Below are 15067 nucleotides of genomic sequence, written 5' to 3' on the forward strand. Positions count from 1 at the left end.
TTCCAAGTATTTTTGATTACGATTTTACTATATTAGTGATATGCTCGTGACATTTACTGTTGTAGCTGAGTGTAAGACCGAGGTGTTTGTGGTTTTCTACAAAATTGACCTGTACATTATTAAATAAAAACATGTGGTTGGGGAACAGCATGGTGTGATGAAAACAACATAGCCACGGTTTTATGTGATTAAAATCTACAAGCCATTGTTTTGCCCAGTTACTTATAACTTGTAGGTCATGGTTCAGAACAATTTCGATGTTATATATATTTGAGGTAGTACATGAGAGGGAAGTGTCATCGGCAAAAAGGCGGGAAGTACATTGAAGGTGCTTGACTATGTCGTTTACGTAAACAATAGAAAATAATGGGCCTAGAACAGATCCCTGTGGAACACCGGCATAAAGCTCTAACGTTTGAGATATTGATGCACCAACCACGACTTTTTGAGTGCGACTCCCTAGATAACTTTTTATCTAATTAATTAAAATACCATCAAATCCATTTTGTTTAAGTTTGACGAGTAGTCCTGTGTGCCAGACGCGGTCGAACGCTTTAGAAATATCACTGAAAACCATGCATGTGAGTTTCTTTTCATCAAAACCTTTCGTTATTCGATCAAAAATGTCGATTAATTGAGCGACTGTGGAGTGACCTTTTAAGAAGCCCGACTGGTTGGAGTATATAAGTTTGTTAGCAAGAAGGTGGTTGTTTAAATGTTTATAAACTATTTTCTCCATCAGCAACTTAACAATGAGATAGGACGGTAGTTGGAAGGATTATTCGGTTCCCCCTTTTTAAAAAGAGGCATTACAATCGCTTCTTTCCAGTGGGCGGATATGAACTTTCGTTTAGTGATTTGTTAAAGAGGATACACACAAGCTAAGCAATAGAATTACACGTTTTCTTAATGACAATATGACTTATAAGGTCACCACCGACGGCTTTATTGGTTATTAAGCATTTAATAACATCTATAATTTCCGATTCTGATATGGACAGGTTATATAATTTTGCGTTTAAGATATCTGAGAATTTTGGAAGAACACCGGCTGAGTCATTCAACGACGCAATGGAGGCAAAGTATCTGTTTAAACAGTTTGACTTGTCAGTATCTGACAAATGTACAATAAGATTGCCGTCAGAGTCCGTTGACTGTAAAGGTGGTATCGAATTCGGGTGAGAATTTGTTTCTATTAGTTGCTTTAGTGTTTTCCAATATTGATTTGGATTTGAAGTATTTAGTTCATCAAGAGATGTTTCTAGGTTAGAATAAAACTGTTCTTTCGCATGTTTTATCATGTTATTAACCTTATTTCGAAGTTGTTTATATTTATTCCAGTTAGCAGAAGTAGGATTGTCTATGGATATGTGTTTTTGTCTATCTCGTTTACGAGCCATTGTTCTATTAGAAGAATCATACCATGGTTTGTCATGAGGGCGCACTGTGACAAGTTTATTTGGAATGCAAAGTTTCATCAGTTCGATAAGTTTGTTCGTAAACATAACAGTTGCTTCATTTACATTAGAATCATGGATAAATTCCCAGTTTTTACATGTAATAAGATTGTTTAGTCGATCGAAATCGGCATATTTATACAACCAAATGTTTCGTTGAATCGGTTAGTTGTTTATTAAAGGAATTGTAACATGAATGGCAGTAACATGATGGTCACTAACAGTTTGAGGGATAACTTTTACTTCACTGTACAAGCACGAAATGGTATCCGAGATTAATATCGGATCAAATATTGTAGCAGTATTTGCGGTGACCCTTGTCGCTTGAGAGATAACGTTGTGCATGCTATACAGGGATACTGATTGAGAGAGGCGAGCATTGTGTTTTAATTGGTCTTCATTTATGTCCCCAAGCATGATGACGTTCTTGTCTAAATCAAGCGCTTCATCAATCATGATTTTAAAATCATTCCTTGTTACTTAATCACAGTTACCTCCCCTCCAATAATCAAGGTGGAAAGGCAAACAATGACAGAAAGAAATGTTTTAATGCGAAACCGGTCAGAGCGATTCGCAGCTATAAGACGAATCTCGACATTAAATGGTACATTTCACATGCATTGACAAAATTAAATACCATGACATAAACAGCGAACACAATTACCAATATTGTCGTCGATTTGATTTGTTTCCTTTCGTCAGTTGTGGGTGTTCGTGTTTCGGTTTTATTTTTCCATCTGCTTTTTTTTCAAAGGCAGAGAAACATTGACAAAACTAGAATATATCCGGTAACTGTGTCTAAAACGGATACGTTAACATTTACGTCGCCAATGTTTGTGGTTTCGGTTTTGTTATCCTCGCTAAATTAATTTATCCAACACTTACCCAGTTGTCTCAATGTACTGACCTGTTACTTCCACAATGACGGTGTACGGAGTCGGATTCTTGTTATACTTGTCTGTTGCCACAACCGAGAGTTGGAACGAGTTGATAGGGTACGAATGAAGATCCGCGTTCGTTACTATGTCTCCATCTAGAATTGCGCAATAAATTATGCTTGTACACAAGCTATCATTAATTAATTGAAGATTTATGCGGCAAATACCATCTGTTTTTAAGATATGAAAATGAAGATAGTTGTACGCAATATAATGAATATTACTACAATACATTTTTAAATTTTACCGAACCACAAAAAAGTAAAGAAAACAATTTAAGCAAACTTCAGTAGGCGGAGACTATAGAGTACCGCCGTTGTAATTGAAAATTCGTGTATACTTCAATAAATTACCTTTTTATGGACACTTTACATCGTAGATTTTTGATTTGGGAAAACAAAGATTAAATTGCGTCGCTGTGTTGAACGCATTTTTTTTTCAAATTCAAAAATTACAGAATTTATGTGCTAACGAAATAGTCATTTTTTATGACGAAATTGTGTGCTGACGAAAATTAATTGGTCAAACCACGAAATCATTAAAAAAAAAAAAAATTAAAATACTTTTACAGTGAATGGCTTTTTGTGATACATTATTCAGTGCATTTATGTTAACTCGTATTCCCCAAAAGCTTATTTTTGAATCGAACCACTTATTATGGTTATTAAATCTAAAGCACACTCTTAGATCAAACATGGGGCGTTTCCATAACAGGGCGGAAACCATATACACTTCATTACCGCGTAAATGATTCACTCCGCTTGAAATGTCTACTGAACAACCTACTCGGAGACATGATGAATGGACACGTGGCATTCGGGATACAGGACAGCATACTGTAGATGAAGTTATCGTTTTCCACGTCACTTCCGGTAGCGGTAAACACGGTGTCGGTAGCGCTGAAATCTTTTGCGACGAGGCTAAGTTTTGTAATAGGCGACCCTATGACGACAGGTAAAATCGTTTGAAGACAGCACTCAATAAAACAGTTTGAAGGTTCTTAAAGCAACTCAATGGCATCGTGATCCAAAATAAGTTTGATTCTATAAAACTAGTCCTCCGCACAGGCTAATCAAGGACGACACTTTCCGCTGTATTTGTATTTTCGTTTAAAGAACTTCAATTCCGGTGCCAGCGCAAAGTGTCGTCTCTTATAAAGCTGTGCGGACTGCACAGGCTTTTCCGGGAAAACACTTAACGCACATGCATTGAGACACGTTCTCCTAGAGCGAGGATCATTAAATACAATGTCTGTTAAACTATGTAAAACAGGAAATCTCATGGTAAAAATAAAAAATAGGGGAAATCTTATGTGTTTGATATGGAAAATTTCAGAAAGAATTTGTTATAAGAAATTCTAACATCTTTTGCTTGCACAAATATAAAATGTTAGTCATATAGGCAGATGGGATAATCACGTGACAAACATGATGGCGACGTTCATGCCGAGACATGTAGTTTACGATGTCGTATACTACGGAATCCGTTGAACAGTACAAATATTGTGCGTCGCCGTAACTGACGCGCAAAATATTGCTTATCGCTTCGTGTGTCTAGTGTTGCCCTGTGAACACGGCACACGAAGCGATGCACGATATTTTTCGCGACAGTCGCTTCGACGCACGATATTTTTCGCGACAGTCTCGGCAACGCACCATATTTTTCGCGACAGTCGCGGCGACGCACGATATTTTTCGCGACCGTCGCGGCGACGCACGATATATTTAACACGATATATTGCCTTTTGGACTACCTACACAAACGCGATATATCGTGTTAAATATATCGTGCGTCACCGAGACTGTCGCGCAAAATATCGTGTATCACTTCGTGTGGTTAGTGTCGCCTTTGATGAAAGAAGGGCGAGATTATAGATGGCTCTATCCGGATTCCGCACTATACCATTTATTACGTTTGTTAATTGTTAAAATGTCACTCACTTTCCAGCCATATCGGCAAGAAATGGATAAGCGTGTATAACGTATTAATATTCGCGCTATACATCGACTTTTCGCTGCGAAATGTCTTAGCGGGTCACACAATTACAGCTCCTGCTCTCTTGCTGATATGGTAGGAAAGTGAGCGGCATTTTAACAATTAATACAAGTATTAAAGGGTATAAAACGGCGAAAAATACCTGTCTCGGCATGGACGTCACCATCTTTTTTGTCACGTGATTACCATATCTTATAAGGCACACAAAGCTGTTAAAACGATTTTAATTAAAACAAACCGTAATACGTTATAGCGGGAGACTTAAGGAATTATATTAAATCAATGAATTTCATAAACACGTTTTTATTTTAACAAACACGTTTTTATTTATCTTTAACATAAATCATGTTTCGGCCATAGCTTTCATCAGTAGTATGATTCGAAGCATAAACACAAGAAGTGACGTCAACGTAATACAGTAAAGTAACGTCGTTTGGCAAACAAAAAGACATAATGCGCAATACAAAGATGGATCAAAGTTGATGCAATACTATATAAGTAATACTATAATTTATTTTAAAAGTATCTAAATAACGCTAAAGAATTCTCGCAAGGCGTCCTTAATCAAGCATATGTTGTTCGGCTTACTGCTAAGAATGTCGATCGTCGGCGCTTTGTTATCGTTAATATGGACGGTGAAAATCTTTTCCGCCCCTTTGACCCCCGCGGCGTCGCTGCACTGAATATGCAGGTTGTAGAAGGGGTTCGTGTCGTAGCTAAGCGACCGCCCCGCCACCGCCTCGCTGACGTAGTAGATCACCCATACTGAAAGAAATCGTGCAGTCGTAATGACGTCATAAATATGGGACATTCTCAAGAAAACATGTTTATTTATTGTATATTTTTACTGGCATGTCTTCAAAAGAATGTATGTTTTGTATTATCTGCAAACGCATGTTTGTTTTTGTATACGCAAGTTACTGATGCTTACATCAAATAAACTGTCCTATTCTGTTCTATAAAAATACTTCAATTTTGTCTTTTGGCGATTTTAATATTATACATACTGAAAATAGTGGATATGGCGTCATAAAAAGTTGTTTTAATAAGTAGAACTTGAATGACGTCACTAGATGCAAGAATATGATAATTACTGAAAGGTAATACTTATAACGTAAACTGACGACATAAATATACTGTTTATACTGAAATTATGTTCATCAATGTTTCTAAAGATAGAAGAAAAATGTAGGCCTATCCTGTATGTATAGATCGACGTGGCGTAATGGATATTGTGTCCGCCTAGCGACTGGGAGGTCATGGGTTCGAATACCACTGCGGAGTTACGCAGAAAACAAACTCAATAGCGTTTAAATAAGCCTGAGGTGGTTTATGCAGAAGAGCCAAAATAAATAGGTATATACTGTTTTATACCTTTTGTGGCGGGCTCGTATTTGACGTTAAACTCGTTATACGTCGATGACGTCTGAACGCAGTCAGCCGCGTCCTCGGTTAACGTCAACGTCGTGAGTTGCTGTTCCGCAGTCTGCCACTCGTCCAGAGTTGACGCCGTCGGCAAACTCGTTATCTTTGGACCCTTACATGATACAGAATACATTGGGTTTCGTTTTGGAAATTGACTTAACCCATTTATGCCTTGAGTCTTTTAAAAAGGCATTGGCAAACAGCGTAGACCCAGTTGAAACGCCGCATGATGCGGCGTCTCATCTGGGTCTGCGCTGTTTGCTGAAAGGAATTTATGTAAGAAATATTGTAAATATAGAAATAAATATACTCGACATCCCTTTTTTTGGAAATAAATTGATCCAATTTAGTAGGATGGGAGAGTCCACTAGGCATAAATGGGTTAATGTATTTGCTTGAATTGTCGTTCGTGCACAGGCACAGTCTAATCTGGGACGACACTTAATGCGCATGCATTTAAACCAATTTTATCAGAAAGACGCTCTCGTGAGGATGTATAAATCAACGTTAATCGCGACGTAAATATCAACTTTACTCACGACGTAAATATCAACGTTATTCAAGCGTAAATATCAACGCTACTCACGACGTAAATATCAAGATTTACTCAACACGTAAATATCAACGTTACTCAATACGTTAATATCAACGTTACTCACGACGTTTTGGACTTTGACGACGTAAGTATCCGTGGTTTAAAGAAGGCCGTCAGTGCACGTGACGTCAAGAATATACGTCGCCTTTGTCTCAAAGTCCAGAGCTCTAGCCGTCTTCACGATTTGGTTGCCTGAAAGACGTCTGTGCGTGAGCTTATATAGTCTCATTATGCGAAAACTGGACTTAATGCACGTGCTTAAGCGTCATCTCAGATCAGCCTATGCAGTTCCCACAGGCTACACAGGGACGACACTTTCCACCTGAACTGGATTTTTGCTAAAGAGGCTTCCTTTAAAAAAAAACAAATAAATACCATAAAAGCGCAATTCGTGAAATAATGATTTTTTGGGATACAAATGAGGAAATTGCGTCGGTCATTTTCCGATTTGTATGTGTTAAGTTCGTAAATGGGTCGACCCATGAAATCAAGGAAAATTAATACCCCACAAATAAAAATGATTTTACACTAATACGAGAGCTTATGTACTAACCAGTGACGGCGAATGGTCCCCCGTCAGCGCTCGTCATTGAGCAGGTGGCGTCAGACTTATCGAAAGTGACGAAATCCAACGTCTTTAACGTCAACGTTCCGCTAACGTCCTCAGCGACGTCACTGGAGCCCCCTGGGTTAGTGATCACCGGTGCCTACGGAAATATATCAACACGGGACTTAATGCATGTGCGCACAGGCTAATCAGGTACGACACTTTCCGCTTTTATGGAAGTTTCCGTTTGAAAGAAGTCTCCCATGAACACAAATTAAGCCCAAGCGTAAAGCGTTGTCCCAGATAAGCCTGTGCAGTCCGAACAGGCTAATCAGTGACGAAACTTTCTTCATAAGCTGGATTTTTTGTTCAAAGGAGACCTCTTTTAAACAAAACACTTTTAATGCGGAAAGTGATGTCCATAATTAGTTCGTGCGGACGAACATGCATTAAACCCCGTTTTTCTAGAGTGAGGTTCAAATAATTATTTGAGAGCGGCCGGGTTCAATTCATTGATTATAATGTATAAAATAGCATTTATTGACAAACATTATTACTTCTTTGAAATATAGTAATAACTAAGTTAAAACAATTACCAACGAAAAAATATTTAACATCTGACCTTACGTACAACTTACACCTAGCATATGACACATTGTAAAAGGCTTTAACATTTAACATTTACATTCCTTTGTGTCTGGAGCGATGGATAAGAGGCCCTTGACGTACCGTATTGATTATGTTCAAAATCAGCGTCTCTTTGACGGTGGACACGGAGTCGCCGCACGTGATCTCGACGTTCACGGCTCTGTAACTTCCTTCGAAATCGAATCCGCCTGGATTGTGGGCGTACACCAGGTACTCTGCATGAAGATGTAAATCTTGCTAAATTGGTCGTTGTCGGCTGAGGTCCTACCTAAAAGTACCCCGGGTACTCTTAAGTACTCTCGTAAGTTATTAAATATGCACAAACTATACTAAATAAACATACACACACACACACCTTTTTAATGTATCGGCTCTTTCCCGTATGATGAAACTTACGCTGGCAATCAAATCTAATTGACTTTAACATTGTTAAAGAAACTAGTTTTTACTTATCATCTGTAAAAAGCATAAAGTAGAAAAGAATATGAGTTGCATTCGGTGGATAGTGATTTTAATTCACACGTGATCACAGAAAAAAATTGTAATGATCAGTCGCCCGAGGGGTAACTTCCCAAATTTTAGGGTAGGGGTGTCCAACTGTGACTGCGAAATGTGACCCATTTTTACACCAGAACTCTGATAATGTAGACCCATTTTTACACCGGAACTCTGATAAAGTAGTCTCATTTTTACACCGGAACTGTGATAAAGTAGACCCATTTTTACACCGGAACTCTGATAAAGTAGACCCATTTCGATACAAGATTTTGAAAAAGCAGACCCATTTGTATACGATGCCATTGAGAAAGTGGACCAATTTTAATACAAGATTTTTGATAAACTGAGCCCATTTTAATACTAGAATTTGATAAAGTGGACACATTTCATACTAGAATCTTTATCTTAACATATTAATACAGAATACTTATTGAATTTGCCTTTATATGTTTATTAGTTTTCATATAATTTTGATACCTATTAACATACAAGAATGAAATTTATCAAACGCATTTTGATCCCGATATTTTCAAATATATATGCATTTATATACAAGCAAATTTATGATTTCAATACCCATATATATGCTTAGATGCTCAAAACAATACCCATATCTATAATTTTAGAACAATACACCCAATATTTTCGGCACACCCCTATATACCCCTAAATAGGAGGTTACCCCCCCCCCCTTCCAATCACTCATGGATTTAACTTGATATTCCACCAAATCCAACTAATACCATATATGTAATTAATGGCGTAAATAGTGACGTCACGTACGCGTATTTGGTGGTGTCACAGTACTTTGCTCTAAGGGTAGAATTCCCGCGGCAAGCGCAGTATCGCTCAAGTAACATGGTGAAACTTGAAATAAACAGAAAGAAGCTCTTTCAACATAGGTATACTCTTAAGTACCACAAGAACAAATCTGCCTTTGTGGCGTATTGATTTGTTGACAAAGTGTGAGTTTCTATTGACCAATGATCTTTTACACATATGCAACATTGTGTTACAACTTATTTTGACGAACATAATCCGAGAAAAATGAAATTGCAAATAAAAATAGCACACTTAGAACATTGATCGTATAAGGTTTGTTAACAAGGCATTGAGCAATTGTTCGAAATTGTCTTCTAAAACTTGTGAGCGATCGAGCGCCATATACATACAGAATAAAATAGTGGTATTTAATTTGCTATAGAATAAGAGGTGAGCGCAAGGTGCAAAATAACAAAAGTCATTATAAGTAAGTATTTGCTGATCAGCTACCAAATGCATTCAGCTTATTGGATGGTATCATTTTGTATTATTGTCCGTTTCAAGACAAATAAACAGTATGTGTCGTAAAGTATGTCGGGTTTACTACAATTTAAAGAATAGAAATCAACTCCTCTTTTTAAAAAATAAATGCTGGACAAAATGGACCACGCGGGCGCCTAATAATTATTTTACAAAATACGTTGTTCAATTTGATCAAATTTGTGTGGCCTTAAGATTGAATACAGATAAGTATATTCAGGGCGAAGTGGAAACCCTAAAATGCAAGCTGTGGCGTTGTGTAAACAATGACGTCATTATAATATATTATCGATATAAACCACAAGCTTTGTCGTCCTGTACATAATGACGTCATTATATGGATATAAACCACAAGATGTGGCGTTGTGTAAACAATGACGTCATTTTTTAGATATAAACTACAAGCTGTGACGTCGTGTAAACAATGACGTCATTATATAGCTACAAACCACATGCTGTGGCGTCGGGTAAACAATGACGTCATTATATAGATATTGATAGTTCTTTTTCCGGGCAAATCTTAAGATTCTTAAAAAAATCCGAGTTTATAACATATTACATATTTCGACAATGAATGGATCCATATTTCCACACCAGGCAAATGGTTTGTGAAATTAAACAGCCTACAAAGTAACTCATACCGCCTAGGTCCGATACTGTGAGAGTATATAGCAATGTTTTAGACGTCACTGACTCGGCTATTGACGGTAAAGTAACCGCAGGGAGGTTAACAAACACCGGAGGCTGAAAGAGAAATACACACTAATTATTTAAGGAAATGGGCCGGTTTGATTAGAAAACGGGGTGTTAATGGACCTTTTCAAGTTTTGATAAATTGACAAAATAAAAAAAAATGTTTCAGATTCGCAAAGTTTCGTTGTAGTTATGATATTTGTCAGGCAACAGTAAAACTGAACATTTACCATGCTCTAAAATTTCTATAATACGCATCTTTTGACGATTTAAAAACCTGAAAATTATAAAGCGTTCCAATGCGAAACGTTTGAATAATTTGGAGAGTTCTGTTGTTGTCGTTATATTCAGTGACACTACGAGGATTGGTCATAAATAATAAAATCATGCATTGTATTAGCACGGATGGCCGAGTGGTCTACGCGTTTGACATTTACTCCAGAGGTAAGTGGTTCGAGCCCAGCTGAGGGTTCTATTTTCTTTAATTTAATTCTTGTTTTTACTGGAGCTTTTTAGATCCAATGTTTACATTTATCAATATAAAGCATTTAATGATACCCGTTAATATCTGCTAAAATGTGTGAAAAGGCCCCTGTAAGGCATATGCGTGAAGTGTCGTCCCAGGGACGAGACCTTCTGCTTAAACTGTTTTTATGATAAGGAGAGGCTTCCTTTAAACATAACTAAAAACATTCGAACGGAAAGAGTCGTTCCTGACTCGCCTGTGCGAACTCTACAGGCAAACCTGGGACGATATTTTACGCAAATGCATTAAGACCCGTTTTCTCAGAAAAAGGCTCAGTTGGTTTTAAACGAACGAAATCATTAATTTCGAGATGTCCCGATGTGTTCCGATTTGTCCCGATGTATTCCGATGTGTTCCGATGTCTTTGTGTCCCAGTTTTTTTACAGTTTTTTCAAGCAATACATGCGCCGCTTTCAGAGACAGCCACTTAAAAAAAAATGTATAATACCTTATAATGCTCTTGTTATAAACAATGATAAACGTGCAAGAACTCAAAATAAAACCATATGTAACTACAATATAAAAAAAAGCATGTTTCATATGTAAAACAAGGTTTGTAGTACCATCTTAGGAACCTTACGAGTTATTTCCGTTTGTGTAACCTTTTGTCTAAACTATGTTAAAACTGAAAGAATTAAAAATCAAACTTATGTGTCCTTGAAATACCATCTAAGGTACTTGAGGTGTTTTATTCAGTATGTGTGGACAGACAGAACGACAGATCAATGTGGATCGACAGACCAAAGCCAAAATATAACCAAAATTGCGCGATAATTCCTGTTGTACTTTTTGAGATATAATATGAATTTTAAGCTTTGTCTCATATTAAGTTACCGTGAAAATACCTTAGGCCAATGGTGGGAGATTGGCAGGGCGTAGTTTCCTCTTTATTAGTATACCAAATATAATCCGTGTGTCGCCGGTTGATGAAAAGTGTGCAGCCAGTCCGGGAGTCGAACCCGGGACACCTCAATTGCAGGGCGAGTGCTCTCCTGACTGAGCTAAACAGGCCTCCACACATATTTCCACCAATCCCGCTTAAGTTCGGTACCGTGACATATGACAGACCTACATGCCAGACTGTTCTTCGTCTTGGACTACTTACGCTGTTTTCCAGCTCCACTGCGTAGTGATATCTCGTGCTAAAGACGTTACCGTCGTCGCAAATAATCGTGACGTTATGAACGGGCGTGACGTCATAGTTCAGGGACGCTGGCGGGCGTCCCTTGTACCAAATCTGGAACGCTAACAAGCGTGTGTTAACAAATATAGTATCATATTTTCATGCCCGCTTTATCGAAATAACATCCCCATTGAATGTTGAAAAAGCAAACACGCGCAGGATAGTGACACCATTTCGATTAATTTCTTTAGCAGTATTCAAAAGAAGATGGCTGGAAAAAAACATGAAAAAATGCGAATCCTTCGCATTACAAACGGGAAAAGCGAAAGTGCTTGAAAAAAATAATTATGTGAATTTTGACCTTTGACGTTTATTTTCAAATTTGACGTCAAGCATGTGTCATGTATGATTTATCATCAACCTTAAACACGTGAAATCGTCCGTTGAAGAAAATGCGTTTAATTCAGAAGAAAATGTGTTTTGGACTTGCATACCTGGTACAGTTCCGGCTCTGATCTCAAAATGCGTCGCTTCCGGTGTGGCAGGGTCCACTTTACAGGATATGGCGTCATCAGAATCTTTAAGGCTGAATGAGTTGAGTAGCAAGTCATTTAACCAAAGTTTGAATGAGTAAGTCATTTTGAAGGGACTGTCCAACAGATTTTGGCATGTTTTAAAGCTTGTCATTAACTGCTTAAAATGCTTTATATTTATAAATTTGAACTACACATCACCAGTAAAAAAAAAGAATACAAATTTTAAAAAGAAGAAAAAACGTTAACCTCCACAGTGCTCGAACCACTGACACCTTTCGTAGTTCCCCAAAATATCGATTCGCGTCGAACGACGCTTTTGACTGTTGGACAGTCCCTTTAAGGTCAACCACGATTCCGGTTTTCTACAGAACTACCTCATCAACGATGTTGACGTTGAACGTCCCAGTGATGACGTTGACGGGATTTCCGTCAGTACACCGTATCGTTAGCGCCAACGGCACCGCCTGGTCGTTGAAGTCGATGGCAGATTCCGTCACAGTGCTAGAGATCCAGACTTCAAATTCTAGGAATTAAACACCAAAAAATCATTTGCTTGAAATGCTTAACGCGCATACCGAGAGAAATTCCTCGAAAAAGAGACATAAAAACAATAAATACAGTTATCACACTTTTCACACAAACTTGAAAAAGAAATTAAAAAATGCTTATTAAATGCAAAAATTTCATTTGATTGTTCCAACTAAAACATCATTTTAAATCCAAATAATGATAGCAACAGGTGGTATTCACATTTAGTGATAGTATGTAAGCAACATAGACGTAATACAATAATTCTGACTTCCATTTAAAGTCGTCCCTGATTAACCTGTGCGGACTCTATATGCCAATCTGGGACGAAAATTAATGCACACGCGTTATTGTTCCTGCAATCAAAAAATAGTAATTCTCCATATTTTGTTTTCGATTTTAGATCGTAATGAACTCACGTCTCTAAAAAAAGCACACTTCTGTGACCGTTCTTACAACTCAACTGGACTTTCAAACACGATACTTTCGTAAATGTAAAATGGCTAACCGAAATCATGAGTCTTTGTGACAAATCTAGATAATACACCTAAATAAACTGATCACTAATGTTTCTTTTGTCTGCAGGTAACAGGGGCGTAGTGGATATGGTTCCAACCTAGCGACCGGGAGGTCATGGGTTCGATATCCACTGTGATAGCGATCTTGAGATCTCATCAAAAAATACACTATGTACTATTTCTACCCAAGAGAAGGACTCGATAGCGTACAATAAGCCATAGGTTTGCAATGCAATTAAGCCAATATAAATAGGTTTAAACTAAGCTAAACTGTGTACTTATGTTTCTAATGATTATTCACCTGGCTGAGAAACATTCACCGGTGACGTCACATTTCTGATCTCATACACGGTGGTGGATGGCGACGTCACAGAACACGCCGTATCCGGGTCTGTAGTCGTAAACTTCCCGAAATACGTCTTTTTGACAGTGACGTCAGAGACGTTAGGGGAACTTCCGGGAATCCCGGACAAACGTCGGCGGCTGCCAAAACAGAAGGACAATGAAAAAAATCAGTTTAACAGCCAGGCGTCATTTTTGGTTTTCGTTTGTTAAGTATAACCGCGCTTACGTAAATTTCTATTATTGATTGCACTTTTACCGTGATGACTGTTGGTTTACATTGGGTTTCTGCATAACAACATGAGCGGGAACATTTATAGTTAAGGGAACATTTGCCGGGATGATTTTTAGCATAGGTGCGTTTACGCACCTATGCTTATGGTATATACCACATTTCGAAAATCCACATCCATCGGTTGCCCTTTATGAAGCCTTACCTGATCAAAAATCAGACGAAATATCTATTTAATTTAGTATATGGTCATTCTTACAATATTTTTTTGGAAACGTTTTTCTAACGTTTTCTTCCAAGAATATTGCTGACACCGTTTTTAGTGAATTTTTCTAAGACCGTTTTATGTCAAAAAATCTTCTTATAACCTAAAACAAATTTCGTTCGTAAAACAATTCTATCTGCACTATAAATCTCAATCTCCTACGCAGTGGCCTCCCTTATACTAGAAGTTACTGACCGGGCAAAGCAAGGAAAGTAACTGCTGTGAGGAGTTTCTATAAAAATCTGCATTCAGAAATCTGCATTCAGAACTCAATATGTTGTGGACGTCTGCATCTAACGCTTACCACAAGTTTTACGACAAATTCTTGACGCAGACGAATAGGGTAGCGTCTATTTTCATTTGTGAAAAGAATAGAGAAAAGAATCGATACAGATCTGTCCGTGCTTAAATTTTGAAAGGCTTTGGTAATTATTTTTCATAAGCGTTTCAAACACTGATGTAAATGGAATGATTATCTATTTAAATAGTCGGTAATTGTTTGAAATTATTGATTTGAGAAATTCGCGAATGGCGATATCGAACTACATTATACCACGTCACGCCATTCTTCCCTGTATCTTGCACCTATGCTTTTAACGCCATCGGCGCTCTCGTTAGCATAGGTGCGTTTATGCACCTATGCTTATGGTATATACCACATTTCGAAAATCCACATCGATCGGTTACCCATTATGAAGCCTTACCTGATCAAAAATCAGACGAAATATCTATTTAATTTAGTATATGGTCATTCTTACAAAAAAAATTTGGAAACGTTTTTCTAACGTTTTCTTCCAAGAATATTGCTGACACCGTTTTTAGTGAATTTTTCTAAGACAGTTTTATGTCAAAAAATCTTCTTATAACCTAAAACAAATTTCGTTCGTAAAACAATTCTA

At 37.6% G+C, this 15067-nt stretch overlaps 1 long non-coding RNA gene across 1 annotated transcript; it reads right to left on the reverse strand.

Moving 5' to 3' along the window:
* Positions 1-7626: 7626 nt before the first annotated feature.
* On the reverse strand, positions 7627-11603 carry LOC127834509 (uncharacterized). Its single transcript, XR_008027969.1, has 4 exons — positions 11524-11603; positions 10047-10149; positions 8887-8970; positions 7627-7820 (listed from the first exon to the last, which is right to left on the reverse strand). It is a non-coding gene; the product is annotated as an uncharacterized LOC127834509 (long non-coding RNA).
* Between the last annotated feature and the right edge of the window lie 3464 nt (positions 11604-15067).

Source organism: Dreissena polymorpha, chromosome 6 (genome assembly GCF_020536995.1).
Source record: "Dreissena polymorpha isolate Duluth1 chromosome 6, UMN_Dpol_1.0, whole genome shotgun sequence".
Lineage (NCBI taxonomy): Eukaryota > Metazoa > Mollusca > Bivalvia > Myida > Dreissenidae > Dreissena > Dreissena polymorpha.